At 35.7% G+C, this 19,221-nt stretch overlaps 1 long non-coding RNA gene across 1 annotated transcript; it reads left to right on the forward strand.

Moving 5' to 3' along the window:
• Window positions 1-3,606: 3,606 nt before the first annotated feature.
• LOC126976207 (uncharacterized) lies at window positions 3,607-15,824 on the forward strand. Its single transcript, XR_007731852.1, has 6 exons — window positions 3,607-3,843; window positions 5,337-5,433; window positions 6,738-6,856; window positions 9,701-9,900; window positions 11,979-12,098; window positions 15,225-15,824. It is a non-coding gene; the product is annotated as an uncharacterized LOC126976207 (long non-coding RNA).
• The last annotated feature ends 3,397 nt before the right edge of the window (window positions 15,825-19,221 follow it).

Consider the following 19,221-nt stretch of genomic DNA (forward strand, 5'->3'; position numbering starts at 1 on the left):
TGATACTAGCACAGTAGGTACCTAAATTCTATTTTATTCAATATTCTACGATTCTTCCATATCGACGCCACAGAACATTTTTACTATAACGAGATTATATTATTATGTCACGTTACAGTCTTCGGTTAAAGCAGAGCTCAAGAAAGTTAGCTCCCCAGATTTTTTTTTTTTTTTTTTTTTATTACATCGTTAGTTCGCCATTTGTTTTTGATTGTTCTCTATAAACATTTGTTTGTTCTCGATTTTTTTTTTAATTTGCAATTCAGTAAAATTAGTTAGGTAAGGGTAATGTTAGAACAGTTAAAACAACGCACGAGCCGAGCGTAGCGTGCCGCGGCAGCGGCCGGCGAGTGCCAGAACCAAATAGTAGGCGTTTCCCCCCATTTTTAATTAATTGTTTTTAAATAAACAACAAAAGAACAAACAATTATTTATAGCGAACAATTAAGAACAAACTACGAACTAACGATATGCGATATTGAAAATTCAAAAATAGAAAAAAAATTTTTTTTGGGGGGCTAAATTTGATGAGCCTTAAAGCAGGGGTGGGAAAGGCGCCTTATAGTGACGTATTCAGAAGACTGTAGTGCCATCTGTTAGTTGGCCCGAAAATGAAAGCATTGGCAGCTGTCACTCACCTTGAAACATTTCAACTTTTATTTAATTGTGTTACTGCCCACTGGCCACTGGTCATAAAATGGCGGCTATGTCTAGCGTTTGCGCATGTGTGTAGCTCTCGTGTTCCATTTTGCATATTTACACTACTAAATCTATTCTTTATGTTCTATGTTGTGACAAAATTAGATACTTAACTAACTCTACGCGCAATTTCAAAATGGTAAAAAACTGCAACACCTACATTAAAAAGTAGAGTTAGTTATTTAATTGCGTCAGAACATTAAAAATGAATTTTATAATTTCGAGCTGATATATAGTTATTTTCGGGGCCAATATCCAGATGGCGCTAGTTTTCAAATAGATAGCTCTTAATGCGAATAAGAGCTGGCTCTCTTTATCCTATATATTATATTACTCTTTGGGTTAAAGTCTTATACTCTGAAATGTAATTCAAGATCAAAAATGTAAACAAAAAATGTCATTGTCAAAATGACAATTCAGAGATTATGAACATTTTCCTATGAAGTTTAATAATAAACTTATTTTGATTAATAATACAAAAAAATAACATAAATATATACCATATGTATATATATTACATATGAAATATTATATATTTTATATAATATTAAATATTTTTTTTGATAATAGTTACCAAACATAAAATAAATAATTTCCATATTAATATTAAGTAAAGATTGATGTCGACGAATCGGAATTAGTTACTTTTATAATAAATTTTATTTTCCGCAGCCAGTCTCCAGAAAAAGTTTGATAATTCGATGTTTCTCTTTTTACGATCTCTAGTCACTGAGCTTTTATCATTTTTTCTTCATTATGTATATTTTTGGATATGAGCTATTCAATAATTTGTGCATTCCGTCGGGCAGTTGTGGGGTTCGGTTCTAACATTGGGGAATGGTAAGGGACATTAAAACAAAGACCGAATTTGTTTTTAGCTTTGGCAGAATGCACTTTTTTGGATTCTAATATTAATAATGGATCCATCTACAAAACCGTCCTCCCTGCCTATATGAGATATTCAAATTGAAATTCAAATATTTTTATTTAAAATAGGATGTGACGCCACTTATTGAAAGCCAAATACCACACATTCCAAAAATAATGCCTCAGACCTGAGAATAATGGGCGCAACAAACAGACGCCTTCCTTTTCTGGTTAGAGCTTTTAAGCCTGTGGTAAGGCACTCTAAAAAGGCTTATTTAGGAGTTTTCATTTGAGTATCAAACCACATTTTCGATGTTGCGTGACCTGTAAAAATATTTATTATTATTAACTGTAGTAATCATAAAATCTTCATATTGTATAAAAGCAACATATTCACTTTCCATTTTTTTGCAAATGTAAGACACACAATATACCGCTACATAAATATGTATAAAGTATAGGTTTTTCTTAAATTCAAATATTTTTATTCAAAATAGGATGTGACATCATTTATTGAAAGTCAAAAACTACCACCCATGCCTCAGACCTGAGAAGAATAGGCGCAACAAACTCAGCGGGCTTTTTTTTTCATCGAAAAAATATGTATACAAAGTAATATTGTACAATTAAACTTATTATTTAATAGCCTGAGGGTGGTCACTCCATTCCCAATCTGTGGTACTATCATTAAGAAAGTCATTTATGTTATAGTAACCTTTACCACACAAACGTTTGTTAACAATTCTTTTGAATAACGTAATACTTTTGTTTTGAACATTTTCTGGGATCTTGTTGTAAAAGCATATACATCGCCTCACGAAAGACTTGCTAACTCGACTTAGCCGAGTAGTAGGCATCATAAGTTTATGTCTGTTCCTGGTGTTAACATTATGGTTATGACAGTGTCTGGCAAATTCACTTATGTGCCTATGAACATACATAACATTATCAAGAATATATTAAGAAGCAACAGTCAAGAAATTAAAATTTCAAATTCAAAGAAATTAATAATTTCTTTGAATTTTGCTCTCAATGATTCTTTAGGACCTAAGTTATAAATAGCGCGAATAGCTCTATTCTGCAGCACAAATATTGTATTAATATCAGCAGCGGTGTCCCATAGCAATATACCATAGTACATAATGCTATGGAACTTACTTACTTATTAATACACACCTTCATTTACCCATATTTATTATATAAAGATATATGACGAGGAAAGAACCTCTGTATTGTTTTTAAAAGGTGTAACGTCATTACTGTTGACATCACAATTGCTATCTTGCTGAAGATCACTCATTGATTCTTCTAAAGAAAACTACACGAGTAGGTATTTAATTACTTTCGTTTATTCAACGGGCAGCGTTACGATGACCCAGAGAGGTCCGTACCGTACGACAGCCCGAGCACGACTGACTCAAGTGTCGACCGTGCGGCCGTATTTATGAGGCTCGATGCACGTGCACGTGTTTTTTTCAATTCATGTTGAAGTATTTGCGCCGATATATTAAATATGGTTTAATATATAAATGAAAAGCAAGAAGAGCACATTCAATCACGACCATCGTCAGAAACCGAATGAACAAAACAAAATGACGACCAGTCATAACTGTCACTAAGACCAAGATTTTTCGTAACATTATTTACGTATTTCTTTTGTAGATGAGCCATACGTTTAGAGCTTCTATCTTATTGCCAGTGTCAAAGCAAAGTTTGCACAATAAATTTACATTTTAATTTTTGGATGTATTTTATGCTAAATTACAAAGAGAAAACGTTGTGCAATATTTAATTAAATGTATATAGACTACACTTATAATTTAAAAATGATATTTTATTATTTTTCAAAACGCACAATGGAAAAGGACTTAAGAATATATAATAAGTGTTAATATTCTAAGTTCTGATTCGAATACCGCCTGTCAACAAGCGACAGGCGAAGTACAAATAGCAGTTATTTTACATGCTCGTATGAGTCGTATGTGTTTATGTAGTATTAACATCCTCTTTGGTATGTGTATTGTGTACTTTGATATTGTTGTCCCGTTACCAGGCCAAAAAAACAAAACAAAAATTGATATTGTTATGTTTTGTTTGATTACATTTTTCTTATTTCTTGAGTTAAATTTTGTGTACACTTTTAATGAATATTGGGTAGGTATTTAAATCTAAATAGCGAAATAGTGTACAGTATTCAGTACAAATATGGATTATTTAATTAGAAATAATAATAAATCCTGCTATAAAACACTGAACGTGATAGATTCAATATCTGATGTAAGTTATTAATCATTATTATAACTCATGTCTCATACACAATACCTACTAAATATTGTTTTAAGTTAGTACCTAGTAGGTATAATTTTTGTATATATATTTGTCTTAGTACAATTTTCTTGCACTTTGTCTTTTATACAGGCCATATTTCAAATTATTGAAAGTGCAATTAAGGTTTGAGTAGTTTTGTTGCATCGTTTCATGTAGATTGTAATTAAAATAATTTGTAAAATAATGCAGCTATTATATAGCATACATTCTATATATTAGCTGAGTGGTTGGCGATCCTACCTACTAAGCTAGAGGTCCCGGGTTCGAATCCCGGTAGGTGCAAACATTTATATGATGAATATGGATGTTTGTTTCCGAGTCATGGATGTATTTATGTATGTTTATATGAATTTAGTTATGTTTAGGTAAGTATATTGTATTAAATATATCATTGTCTTGTAACCCATAACACAGGCTATATATGCTTAACTTGGGGCAAGATAATTTGTGTGAAAAGTGTGTCAATATTATTATTATATTATACTAGATATTCATGTATATGAGTGGCAATGAGTTTCTTGCCATTCTTCTCATTGCAGCTCAAACCTTTACCACAGTTATGGTAAAATCTACAATTTTTAATGTTCTTACAAACACTTCCTTGTAATTTAAAATAGAAGAACTCATTCAAATCTTCAGTAATTTGCACAAAGAAGATATCTGTGCAATGTAGATAAAAGAGCACAAAAAGCAACTTACACTCAAATCTTCGCTTGCAAAGGGAGAAGTTTGTACTTTATGCTTTTTTGTGATTACTTAATAACATAAACTCGAAAAATAATATGCCCCACAAATAAACACAAAAGCAATGCTGAAAATTGTCATAAGAAAAAATGTGTTGCCTTTTATATTATTTTAACAAATAAATTATTAATTTAGTCATTAAATTAAATCCACCCTGTTGACATAGCTCTCTCACTCTCACTCAACAAAATAAACTCATACTATCAGTAAAACAATAATTATATTTGCCAGAATGATATAATATAGTAATATAATATAATATTATATCATTCTTTAATCAAACTATACTGTCTCAATTTAATTTATGTTTGCCTGGTACTAAAAACACAATAATAATTCCACTGTCCTTGTACATATTACATTATAGTTCACGATATATGATTGCTTTTTGCTTAAACACTTCCAACATCTCTGTTGGCTAGGAATTAGATCGGCTCCTTGCCAGTACCGACTTACGTAGTAGCTACGGACCCTCCATAATACCCTCATACATTACACATAACTTACTTGTGTGTACTTAAATGGATTAAAACCAAATGCTCACAAACTGTGAGTGTAAGATGCAGCTTGGCACACACACTAAAGTAATAAAACTGGCCTGCTTTCATCAGTTGTCTAGCAGCAAGAAGCTCTATCTTTACATATAAATTATCTAAGGCTTTTTTTCGGCTTTCTGCTTAAAATTGTATTACTTTCAGCCACTGGAAGGCTGCAGTGATGATCATGGTGAGAAGTTTTATCTACTGGATAATGTAGTGTTTGCCGAGCCCCTGAAACCTGTGAATACTGAAGGAAGTGAGTGTTGACACAGCCTGAACCATAAGCTTACAATATACTAGCTCATAGACAAACAAAGATAGCAAGACAACAAGATAGAATAGGAAAGCAAATCTTTAAGTACTAACCAATTTTTATTGACAAGTCGTACATAGTCAGCTTGGCGTGACTTGGCCCACAATGACAAATCAAAATTGATCACGCTAATCGGGCTGTCAGGTTGTTTATACGCTAGTATATTCTAAGTATTGACGTACAATAAACAACTTGGCTCAAAATCAGGCTGTTGAAAATTCTTGTCAAAATTGTCTGAAGCAAAACTCTGCCTACGCGTCTATTAGGCACATTTTACGTTCAGTTGTGTTTTCACCGCGCTTTGAATACGACGCCTCGCAATAATGACAAAGTTTAAATTAACAATATTATGTAACTAACTTGACGTTTTTGATCATTTTGCTGAATAACATTTCAATTGATCAAAATACATCGCTGACGAAATGTGCGAAACAGGCGTCTCTTTAAGCCAATAACAGGTGGGTTTTTCAGAGGCTGAATATTTGCCTTCGAAGTTTAAGTCAAAGCATTTGTAAGAAAATTGATGTTTCTTTTTTCGGCAAATCGGAACATAATACTACAGTTATGCTTGAAAATCAAATGATTTATACGTGATTGAAAAAGATTACGTAAAACGTCTTCGCAGCATAGTTGTCCTTCATCTAAGGATATCACAACCTCACATTCCCTTAAGCTAACGAATTAGCATAGATCAGTTTATACGTCTATATAGACTATGACAGCTGTGAAAACGTCAAAAAGAATTGGGTTGAGAACTAATCTCTATTTTGAGCAATGCACGCACACTAACTCGAAGTGTGATTCAAATCGCGAGTGTAAGACGTAGCTTGTCACGCACACTGAATTAATATTCCTGGCCTGTTCTTATCGATTGTCTTACGGTTTCTATAGTCATAGATTATCTAGGCGAATGAGCTTCTGAAGGCCTAAAATATAGAACTGATGACGAATTCACCTTACAATCCGATCTTGCATTTATACGATTTAAAGCCCCGAGGAGGTGGTAAATGCGTTGCAAGAAGCCATGTAAGACTAGAAAAACTACTTCATGCAATGTTTCCAACTAAAGCAGAAGTTTGAATAGTGAAGGAGTGTACTTTTAAAAAAAATAAATATATCATTTATTATCAAAAAAGAATATCAAGAAATTTCTTGCCTCGCACAGCCATTGTTTGTACGAAAAGATATATTTAACGAAATTTACTAGCTCCTTATCTATGGTTATATTATCTATTGTTCCATTGCAGGTAGTGAAATAAAAGACATTGAATATACGGTCATTGGTGAGGTTATTATTGAGAAAAGAAAAGGCAATAAGAATAAGATTTACCATGTCAAGATTGACGAGTCTTGTAAATGTCCGCAGGTAACTATAATACGTGTCATTTTAATTAAATTTAAAGTTACACTTATAGCTTACTAGCTGATGCCCGCGACTTCGTCCGCGTAGATAAAGGGTTTTAAAAAATAATAAGCATGTTTGGAATTGAAGATTATCTCATGTCCTATTCCAGTGCCGGTTCCCGTTTTCGCTCCTGTTCCCAAAATATTATATTATGAATTTTATTTCGAAGTAGATTGCCATAACAAACTAAACTTACTATTGGTATAGTCTCATCGACGTGAATTTCAGTTTTTCGCACATCCTGCGGTTACCATGGATTTTTCCGGTATAAAATGTAGCCTATATATAAAATGAAGTCCTTTCCCAAGCTCCAGTCTATCGCTGTACCAAAATTCGTCTAAATCGGTTCAGTAGCTCCGGCGTAAAAGCGTAACAAACAAACACACATTCACATTTATAATATTAGTAGGGATTTTATGTAAGACGAAGACAAATGAGCGTACCCGATGTTAAATGATCAGCCGCCTACTACCTTTTTTTGAAACATTTTGGAATCAGAAGAGCGTTGCCGGCCTTCAAGGAAGGTGCACGCGTTTTTTTTTTTAAGTACTCATGTTGTTTCGTCCCGGAAACACCAGACAAGGAAGCTCATTCCAAACGTTGAAGAAGGTGCCTTGAAAACCTCACTGTGGGGACGTCTAATTTTATCATTTTGCTGACCGTATGTCTGTTACCGCGTTGTTTGTCATAAACCGCAATAGCAAGGATAGCTGAAATTTTGACATTGTCTTTTTTATGGAATACCAGAAGAAACGTATGCTACATACTCGTACGCGTCACCTAGGTCATAGGTTATCACAGGCTACTATCCAAACCGCGACGACTATGGCGCGCCTATTTTTCGTGGTTAGGTGGGTGGCTAATCTTGTCATCCCAACTCCACGAGCAACAAACATAAACTTGTTATGCCTACTACTCGGTTGGGTCGAGTTAGTAAGTCTTTTGTTGGGCGATGTATATGCTTCTACAATATGATCCCAGAAAATGTACAAAACAAATGTGTTACGAAATTTAAAAGAATTGTTAAAAAACGTTTGTGTGGGAAAGGTTATTATAGCACAAACGATTTTCTTAATGACACCACGGACTGGGAATAAAGCGAACACCCGCAGGCTCTTTAACTATAAATGTTTATTGTATGATATTAAATTGTTATCCATATTTTATATTTTAAAAAAAAGCCCGCCGAGTTTCTTGCGCCCATTCTTCTCAGGTTTGAGGCAGTCTCTTTTGAATGGGTGGTAGATTTTGACGTTCTATAAGTGATTTTAAATCCTATTTTGAATAAAAATATTTGACGTTTAATTTGAGTTCAAACCTCTGATGTCACCATGACCTCGGGGGGAGTCCTCAATGACCCCAGGTGTTTGATTTACGCGTCACCTATTAGTATGTGATCACCGCGACCCTCGCGATGGAGAGCATCTCTTGTAAGACCATTGAAAAAAAATACATATAAATTCGGGGGCTGCGTGGTAAGAGTCAACGGTTATACCCATTTTACCAACGAAGCTTTGAATACTATAAACACGTAATAATATTACCGCGTACAAATAATAAAAACTGAGTTTGTAAATTCCAGAAAGTTTGCAATGAAAAAGAGATGTGTGCTCCTTTGCTCAGGATGCCCGCTAGATTATGGGTACCACAACGGCGCTTTTTCTGTTTGGTCTGAAGGGCGCCGTAGCTAGTGAAATTAGTGGACAAACGAGACTTAACATCTTATGTCTCAATTGAAGTGCCGCGTAGAAATTTAGAATTTTTCAATAATCCCTAGCGGCACTGCATTGTAATGGGCAGGGCGCATCAATTACCATCAGCTGAACTTCCTGCTCGTCTCATCCCTTATTATCATAAAACAAAAAATCTGTGGCCGTATTGTCTAGGCTGGGTCTTGTACAGGACACAAAAATTGATGATGATATAATTTTTAATTTTATTGAGTTTTTTGAATAGAAACCTGATCATGACAAATAAATAGCAATACTCACTAATTACACAAAATGGCGGCTACTTTTGACACTGGCATTGTTATATGCGACACAACTATTTATATATGCAATTGACGATGTGAGACTCGTACCTGCACCTCTCGGGTTCCGTTCAAGCGGTGGTAGTGTCAGAAATGACATCAAAAAGAATTCTAAAGGTATCAACTTTGAGAAATAAATGCTTTTTTTTAATGCGCACTTACCAACCGTCCGAGTTTCGAGTTACCATCGTCCGTAAATTGAGGTACAAATTAAATTTGTATGCACCCAGAAGTGAGTCACCTAAAATAATAACAAACTATTTGTCTTTCTGATACTGGATTCTGTACTCGAGAGGGACGTGAAGTGATGTTTTAGCAAAGATATTTTTCTTCTTTCGATTGCATGTCCAAAAAGGATAAATAACGTCTTTTTCTCTATCTCTGGAATGGGTTCTTATTTTTGATAGGTTTTTATTTATGGAAAAGGAGAACAAACGAGCGTACGGGTGTTAAGTGATCACCGCCGCCCAAATTCTCTTGCAACACCAGAGGAATAACAAGAGCGTTGCCGGCCTTTAAGGAAGGTGTACGCGCTTTATTTTAAGGTACCCATGTCGTATCGTCCCGGAAACACTGCACAAGGAAGCTTATTCAACAGCTGGTTCCTTTAAATCTCATACACATAACCACTTACTATTCGTGATTTTTTTTTGTATTTTTGCGGTATTCCTTGCACTTTTGAAGAGGTTTACAAGAACTATCCGATGCTGGAATTTCTTCTTTTCGAACAATGTTTTTTTTTACAAAATGTTGACCGTTTTGTGTTGTTGCAGAACTCTTGTGGCAAATCTTTTAAAAGTACTGCGTTAGCAAAGGCACATATACGCAAAGTGCATTGCGCTGTTCGTCAGTTTGTTTGTGAAATATGTGGGGCTGACTTCACGGCTCGATATTTGCTAAAACGTCATTATCTTGTACACGGCGGTAAAGTTGAATGCCCCGTTTGCAAGAAATTTTTGAGCGGACGAACCAAGTAAGTATTTTTATGAAATAAAAGGACAAACAAGCGTACGCAATCAGGTGATGGGTGATAACTTACCTGTTGGGAAGTAATCACTTAGTAGGGTGATTTTGTGATATCTATTAGGAGTTTAGTTAACGTAAGGAAACATACCAAAATGGGAAATTTTACCCGTACCACTTCATACTAGTATGCCCCAACCTCAAGATTGTTCTGAAACCTGTTGTCCTCACACGTAATAACAATACTTTATAATATTGATGTCTTTCCTATAACACATTATCTTGCATTGTTTTTTTTATATAAGTGGGGTAAACGGCAAAGATTCACGTGATGAAAAGTGGTCAAGAGATGCGTAGCCGGCCTTTAAGGTCCCCAAAGAATACTCCCTGTATGGTTTGGGAAAACTGCAGCCGGTAGTTGATTCCACAAATAGGCTGTGCGAGGCAAGAAATTCCTCCCAAACCGCACGGTTGTGGTATGACTGCATGTAATGTCCGGTGCTGGAATTCAGCTGCTGGTATCAACTCGAACGACATCTCTGAGCACTCCCCGTAATAAATGCATAAGTAGAGACAGAGATAATATATAACGCTAAAGAATCAAAGTAACATGACGTTCAGCTGATGGTAATTGATACGCCCTGACCATTACAATGCAGTGCTGCTCAGGATACTTGAAAAACCCAAGAATTCTGAGCGGCACTACATTGTCTCGTCACCTTGAGACATAAAATGTTAAGTCACATTTTCCCATTACGGTAAATTTAATATAGTTTTTCTTGCTATTTAACATTAGGCTTTTAGTGCTGAACCAGTACACGATATCAGATAGAATATCTTCTTCTTCTTCGTCATACATGACTTGGTTTCTTTTCACTTTGAATATCTGTGAAGTGTCATCCGTGTGTCAATACTACGTTATGTTTATTTTCAATAATATTAAGAAGATCATATTTTATATAGACGAGAAAGTGGAACGGTCTAAGAATAGACCCTCATTCTGAGAGATGTCCCAGGAGATCTCCTACCATTCAGGTTGACCTTCTGACTCCTATTGTTTAGATATGAAATCAGAAGATCGAGCGCAATTCTTTTTATGCCATAGTGACATAACTTCCTGATGAACGTTGAATGTTGAACACAATCAAAAGCCTTAGATAAATCACAGAAGATACCAAGTGCATTCTGTGATTCCTCCCAGGCATCAAAAATATTCTTGATCAGTTCAACACCTGCATCCGTTGTTGAACGTCCCCTAGTAAATCCAATTATCAAATCATATGAAGTAACTTATGAAAGTTAAAGTAAGTAAGCGTTTGGCTTAAAATTTCTTAAAATTCGGGTCCGAAGTGCATATCGCAATAAATACTGCTAACTTGCAGCATACCATTTATATGCAGAAGATACAGTATAGGGGATAGCACGCAGCCTTGTGGGACACCAGCGCTTATGGGTTTTACCGCTGCGTAGAAATGTAGCTTGGTCGTGTGTCGCGTATTTTACAGAGAGTGTTACGAAAACATTTTTGATCTGATCCCTGACGCCCAATTCCGCCTTCGCACCAGAGGCTACAAACTTATAATGTTTAAGTCCTCATTTAGATGTGTGTTGTATAAATACAGAATGGTTATGAAGGATTTTTTTTCCGCATTCTTCAAAATTATGGAACGGACTTTGCGCGATGTTTCCAGGCCGATATAGCTTGGGTGCCTGCAAAAAATCGCATACGCATATTCTAAATGGCAACGCCCCCTGTGATTCCTCCTGTTGCAAAAAAGTGCGGGCTGTAGTGATTAATTACCATCAGTTGAAAATTTATTGAAGTAGGCGTTACTTTGCGGAAATCCATAACTATCCAAATGTTTTGAGACTTCAGTCTTCAGTCTCGTGCCAGAGTTTGGCGAGTCAACATCTTCTGAGGATTCCTCGTGTAGAAGCGAAATACGTGTCGAATTGTTTAAAGACGAGTATTGGCGGAATTAACACTAAAGAAGGCTCAAAACATTTGGATACCATCAGGTGACCCATACGCTCGTGTGTCCTCCTCGTTTAGAAAGAACAGATTATAACAACTGCAAACATTCACAGTATGTCCGTTCATCTACAATCGCACACGGATGAAAGGAGACACAAATGTATAGATTGCGACAAGAGTTTCAATAGAAGCTCCCATCTCAAGCGACATGTACAGTCAGCACATAAATAGAGGTACGAAAGATTATTTATATGTAACTAGAGTCAACTGTGTTATAAGCCTATTGCAAGAAAATGCATTGCTATCTATTAAGCTTTAATACCTATACCTATACCAAAATTATAAAATTATATAATTTTTTACTCCGTTCGCCTTCGATTAATTCTCTGAATAGGATGTCAAGAAAACAGCACTTTCAATATCATTAAATGTAGATGGTAGCGATGACACCGATCGATCCATGATCATCCTAATCCTTGATATCAATAATTCTGTTATCACTTACATATTAAATATGTCCATCTGGAAATTTCCCTGATAGCTTGAAGGAAGCGTATATCAGTCCCCTACCTGAACAACGTTCATCTTCATCCTTTTCCGACTACCGACCTAAATCGATTGTACGACCGGTTCATAGTACTACAACAGCTTAAAATCACCGATGATATACGCTTTGCAATAGATAATAATATTATAAGTTAAAAAAATTCTACAACACATACACCAAGTCACTACACACACGCACACACACACATACACACACACACACACTTACACACACACGTTCACATAACCATCATCTACATTCTACACTAACACCAATTTATTTCTGTATCTAATTAAATTTCATTATATATATTCATTATATTTATTTTTTGTACATTCTCTCCAATACTTTAACCATGTGCTTTGGGGGCCCGGTGACTTATAGCACAGGTATTTGTTACCTAATTCAAGCGCTGGTCTCTCACAATTATAACAATGTATCAATATAGATTTTAATAAACTGGGTATTGTAAGTTTTTATTGTGAGAGAAAATAAATATATTTTGATTTGATTTGAATAAGAATTTTATGGTCCTAGCGTTACTAGATTTCAGTAATGCCTTTAATTCTATTGACTTCGGCGTTTTGTTGGGAGTGCTGAATTCTTTGAACATATCTATCCATCAGTAATTGTATGGCTTGGTAGTTACTTGTCTGCACAGGTCACCTCAAAATTAGGGGTTAAAGCATGAAATTGCCGATTTTTTCAAAAAAGTTTTTTTTTTAATTTAGCATATTTTCTTAACCAAATTAATTACCATTATTATTTATACATTGCTGCCATCTAATGGGAAGGTCATTTATGCCTTTGCCATATAACTGTGGTGATCTAGATTCGACAAACTGTGTGAAAGCATTTTGTACTGACTCCTGAGAAGAAAACTTTTTATCACGTAGAAAATTTTCCAAATCACGAAAAAAATAGCAGTCCGTTGGAGAAAGATCTCGAAATACGAAAGGTGACGAATGGTTTATAGTTCCTGTAGAGTTAAAACGGTTTCTCGTGCTGAATGAAGTCTCGCGTTATCGTGGAGCAATAATGGTGAAGATAGATTCATGAGTCGGGGTTGTTTCACTGCTAGTTTTGCTAACAGTGTTCGGAATTCGGCACAGTAGGCATCTGCTGTTATTGCTCTACTAGATCGGGGAAAGCTATAGTGAATAATACCACGCTGAGACAACCAAACAGTTTCCATTACCTTTTTATTGGTAAGCTATGCTTTAGGATACCGTTGTGGCATTTGACCTTTTTTTTACAAATTTAAAAACGCGTTTCTTTCTGCAGATCAGTCAAATCATGACGCATCCATTTTTCATATTTTTTTATTTTATTGATCAGATCGGCTTCCACCACGAAAGCGCTTAAATTTAAATTGCACGGTTCTTTCATCAGCAGTCCCCTCTCCAAACGCAACCTTCATATTACGTAGCGTTTCTGCCGCGTTAGTTCCGCGTCAGGACTTTATTCAAAAATCACTCGAATTTTCGAAGTATCCATCTTTCTTGTCTAAGTTGAATAAAAATAAACAACTGAAAGTCGATAGTAGGTACCACGTGAAAAAAGATTTACTCAAAAATCTTAAACCATGATGGTTCTATGTCAATTCAAAGTACCTATTACAATAAAACCGCAATTTTATACTTTGACCCCTATTATATTAAGTAGGCTAACGGCCGAAATTAATAATCAATCTAATCTTTGATCTTCGGATTTTCGATCAAAAATATAATCCAAGTCTTTAGTTAAGTGTGCCAATAAACAAACCATGGATCAAAATTGTAATCTTTAAAATCAATATATATATAATTTGGGAGGAAGGATCATAGATTACAGATTACCTCTGTTCGAAAATGACAGTTTGAGCGTGTCAATAACATATCTCTCGTTTTGGCGTTTCGATCAAGAAGCAACAAGCCTAATCTTAGACTTTCCTCAGATTTAAGATTATATCTGTAGATCAAGAGTAAAAATATTATTTGCTGTAGATTTATTTCGTACCTAATGGATTTGGCAAGGGCAATATTCTCCAGTACTAGTGATATTTGTTATATGACTTTAAATATGGGCTGGGAGTTTCTTATCAGTTCATCTCCCCAATTCAAAGTCCCTTTACGAACTGATGTAGCTTCATGATGTTTACCAAGTGTTGTTGCAATATGTTATGCTATTGCCACTCACTTTGGTAAATAAAATTTCTATTCCATTTTATTATCAGATTAGTCATCAAAGTTTTTATGCACGAAGAATGGCAAATAATGTCTGTTCGTGTTGTTTATGATGTAGATTCCTTACTAAGCAATTATTAGTAATGAAACACATAAACGGCACGTAATTGGAAACTGGGTAACTATCTAGTAAATAAAAATGTTAAAATGGCGCCCACAGCTGTCTATGTCGGGTGCGTCACCCCCGAGTACCCAAGAAATACGTACTAGTAGAGCTTAGTTAGTATTCTTCATCTAATTTATAGCTATGTATATTATATCGCTTGCGAACAAAGCGCGATTTAAAAGGCATCGTATTAGCTAGCGGGCGGCTGAAGTAGTTATTTCTTTAAAAGTTTTACGAAAGTGACAGTTCTGTACCAGCAGGTACTCTATATAAAAATAATAATAATTTATATAATTATTGTTATTATTATTACTTAATTAATTAATAATAATAATAATTTCGTTTTATTTCATTCTTTTTAAAAGGGCAACACTCGCTTCAAAGCTCATTCCTAAGTATCGAACGAGGAGACTTAAAATTTTAAATAAACTATAGTGTTTTTTCATGAGGTGATTTTACAATTTTCTGTTTTAATTTTTAGGTCAATGCAACGGGACATATTGGGGCAGGAAGATATTATGTATACGTACCCTATTTTACTTTCATTGACCAGCATAACCATTGTGAACCACAGTCGACTGAGCAATACAGTCCCAGTTCAGCGGACTTCTTGCGGAATGGACTGTGTGAGGACAAGGAAACTAACCTGATGAAACTTCGACACTTAACCCGGTTCTTGTTTGTAATCCAACTAGTTCAAGCGGTTTTCCTCCGACCGAGTTCACTTAATAGGCATCAAGTGCGTGCGAGGCCGTGAAGGCATTGGCGAAACTTTTTCTGTCCTATAAAATGGCGCGGTGCAAAGAAGTGGGGAAAAGAGAGAACGTGATAGGAGAAAGACTAGGATAGATAGATAGTGGCGTTAACACAAGTACCTACATACGCATTGAAATCTATCTATGTGTGTAAATTAAAATGCAGTCTTTAATTATCTGTTTGTCCTCTATAGCCTCCGAAATGAACTAATTTTGATAAAACTTTGATGAGTTTCTCTGCATACGCCCGCGAAGTTTTAGGGGTAAGTAGAGAAGTAGTTACCACACCGGGTAGCTCGTGTTAAATAAAGACATTTGGGTATAAATAGTTTTATTTTTTTAAATTGGCTTTACTCACGGTTTATCGGTGTCGGTACCGACTAATTTCGACTACGAGCACAAATCCATAGTGCGAGGCGGGAGGTGACCGCGAACTCATTACACTCACCCTCCAGATCGGACCTCCGAATCCGGTCCGAAACTAGTCGGTACCAACACTGATTCCATCTCAAAAGTTTTGAATAACTATCGTCCTGTTTCGGTTAGCAAAATTTTTGGAAAAATTAATTTAAGCGATATGCTTACTCACTTTTAAACTTATAAGTTACTTCATATAAAACAATTTGGGTTTGTAGGCCTGGCAGGAATCACAAAATGTACTTAGTATCTTCTGTGATTTATAATTATATATTATTATATATAAGGCTTTTGATTGTGTTTAATATTCAACGCTGGTCAGTAAGCTATGTCCCTACGGTATAAAATGATCCCCTCTCGATCTTCTTATCTCATATTTAAAGAATAGAATTCAGAGTGTCGATGTGAATGGCAGAAGATCTCCTGGAACTCCTCTCGATGTGGGGGCTCCACAAGGGTCTATTCTTGGACCGTTCCTCTTCATAATTTATATAAAAGATCTACCTAACCTTATAGAAAAATAACACAAGGCAGTATTGTTTGCGGATGATACTTCACTTATTTTCAAAGTGAAAAGAAGCCAAGTTTAATATGACGAAGTAAACAGTACATCGTGTACTGGTGTACACGATGTCAGATCGAGCAGTACGGCAGTAAAATTACTGGCGCTAAACCATTAGCGCCATTAATTTTAAATTTGAATTGCAATAGGGCTCTATATTGAAGGATTGGCGAATAGGCTTGAGTCCGCATACACGGTTAAAAAATTAGACAGTCAACTGACATAGATACGGCGCGACTAGTTAATTTTAGTTATTTTCATGGTATTATGTCCTATGGTATATTGTTATGGAGAAGTGCTGCCGATATTAAAACAATCTTTGTGCTGCAGAAGAGGGCAATTCGCGCTATTTAAAATATACGTCCTAAAGAATCAGAGAAAAATATAAATAAATAAATATTTTGACTGTTTCATCTCAATATATTATTGATAATGTTCTTAAGCACATTAAGGAATTTGCTAGAAACTGTGTCAATCATAATGCTTACACGAGGAACAAACATAAACTTGTTAGTAAGTCCTTTAATGGGCGATGTATATCCTCTTACAATATAATCCCAGAAAATGTACAAAACAAATGTGTTACGAAAACTAAAAGAATTGTTACTAAATATTAGTTTGAGAAAGATTATCATAACATAAATGATTTTCTTAATGATATAAAAGACTGGGAATAGAGCGGACACCATCAGGCTATCTACTTATAATGTTTATTGTACGATATTGCAATCCATACTTTATAAAAAAAAACCGTTGAGTTTCTTCCGCCCCTTCTTCATATGTCTGAGGCAGTCTATTTTGAATGGGTAGTTTTTGACGTTCAATAAGTGATTTTGAATCCTATTTTGAAAAAAAATATTTGAATTTGATTCTTTTGCGTTTTTTAAGGCAATTAGGGATGCAACAAGCAGGACGTTCAGCTGATGGTTATTAATACGCCATGCTCTTTACAATGCAATGAATGTCGCTCAGGATTCTTGAAAAACCCGTGAATTCGGAGCGGCACTACAAATACCCTCGTCACCTTGAGACATAAGATATTAAGTCTCATTCGTCCAGTAATTTCACTAGCAACGGCGCCCTTCAGACCAAAACACAATAATGCTTACACATTACTGCTTCCGGCAGAAAAAGGCGCCGTTGTGGTACCCATAATCCAGCCGGTCCTATCCAAAGGAGCCTCTAACTGGTAAATGTCTTAAGTCGCCTCATACGACACCCTTGGGCCTGGGACTTCCCTATTCTCTTTAAGCCCGGGGGAAGCACAATGCAGGTATCATCAAAGAAGACCTGAAGATTCTTCGGTTCATATGCAAGACATGCCTTAGTATATTCCTACAGTTAAAAAGAGAGGCTCGATCAAAAGAACAAGCACTGACTAAATCTCCCATGGAATCAGTGTGTATAGTTTCATGGCTAGACAGATGAAGAAGCCAAAGATATCATTTCGAATAAGACTTCTTTGTTATTTATATTTTTTTATTAATTAAAATTTCAAGCGTAATTTTGTTTTCTACTTATTTTGATAATTTTGTGAATCAGACTACAGATTGCTACCGGAACTTTATAGGGGTATCTAAGTATTTCATCTAGGTAAGTATACAAGCTAACAAGACAGTTGTAACCGTTTATGACTGGTGGGACTGTTACCATAGCCTTAGAATATAAAAGCGTATGGATGATGTCACAGCTAGATAATGCGGTACCAAATGGAAGAGAGGACAAACGAGCGTACGGGTCATCCGAAGTTAAGTGATCACCGCCGCCCACATTCTCTTGCTACACCTGAGGAATTACAAGAGCGTTACAGGCCTCTTACAAAAGACTACGTGCTTTTTGAAGGTACCCATGTCTTATCGTCCCGAAAACACCGCGCAAGAAAGCTCATTCCACAGCTTAATCATACGTCGCCAATTTCGGCAGGAATCAGGAGACACAGCTCTTCTGAACACTTCCCGTGATAAATACGGTAGCTGACACACAATCAAGCGATGCGACGTCTCTACGCAACGCCAAGTGATCATATTACATATTGGCAACAATTGCTTTAATTGGTATTTTTTATAAAAATAAGGGACGAGACGAGCAGGGAGTTCAGCTTATTGTAATTGATACGCCCTACCCATTACAATGCAGCCCAGGATTCTTGAATAATCCAAAAATTCTGAACGGCACTACAATTCCGCTCGTCACTTATATGATCGCTCGTATCGAATATGATCTTATGAGAAATTAGTCCCTCAATTCGAACTGTAGGTAGTCAATTACGAGTACTCTTGTGTGTTCATTTATTAATTTACATTTATTATTTTGTTGGTTGAAGTCACCCCGGTAAGGCATTGAGTATTTGACGCTGTGAAAACGTCGAATAAAATTGAGGTTGACAGTTGACCTCATTTTGAGCAATACACGCACACTAACACAAAGTGACATACAGTGAGTGTAAGACAGTTGTCACGTACATTAAAGTTATAAACCAGGCCTGTTCTCGTCGGGTGTCTAGCAGCAAGAGGCTTTATCTACACGTATAAATGATCTAAGATTTGACGTTTGAGTATTTTGGGCCCATCATTTTAGGCGATGAAGCTGTATAAATATTGATTTGTAGAGTGGCAATGAGTTTCTTGCGACTTCTTCTCATTACAGCGCAACTTCCTCCGAAGTTGTTGATTTGATTTGAACAGCCCTGTCTTTCACGCGGTCAGTTGACACTGGTGTGAAGTAACATTTGATCATTGGGAAGA

This window comes from Leptidea sinapis, chromosome 39 (assembly GCF_905404315.1).
Source record: "Leptidea sinapis chromosome 39, ilLepSina1.1, whole genome shotgun sequence".
NCBI classification, from domain to species: Eukaryota; Metazoa; Arthropoda; class Insecta; order Lepidoptera; family Pieridae; genus Leptidea; species Leptidea sinapis.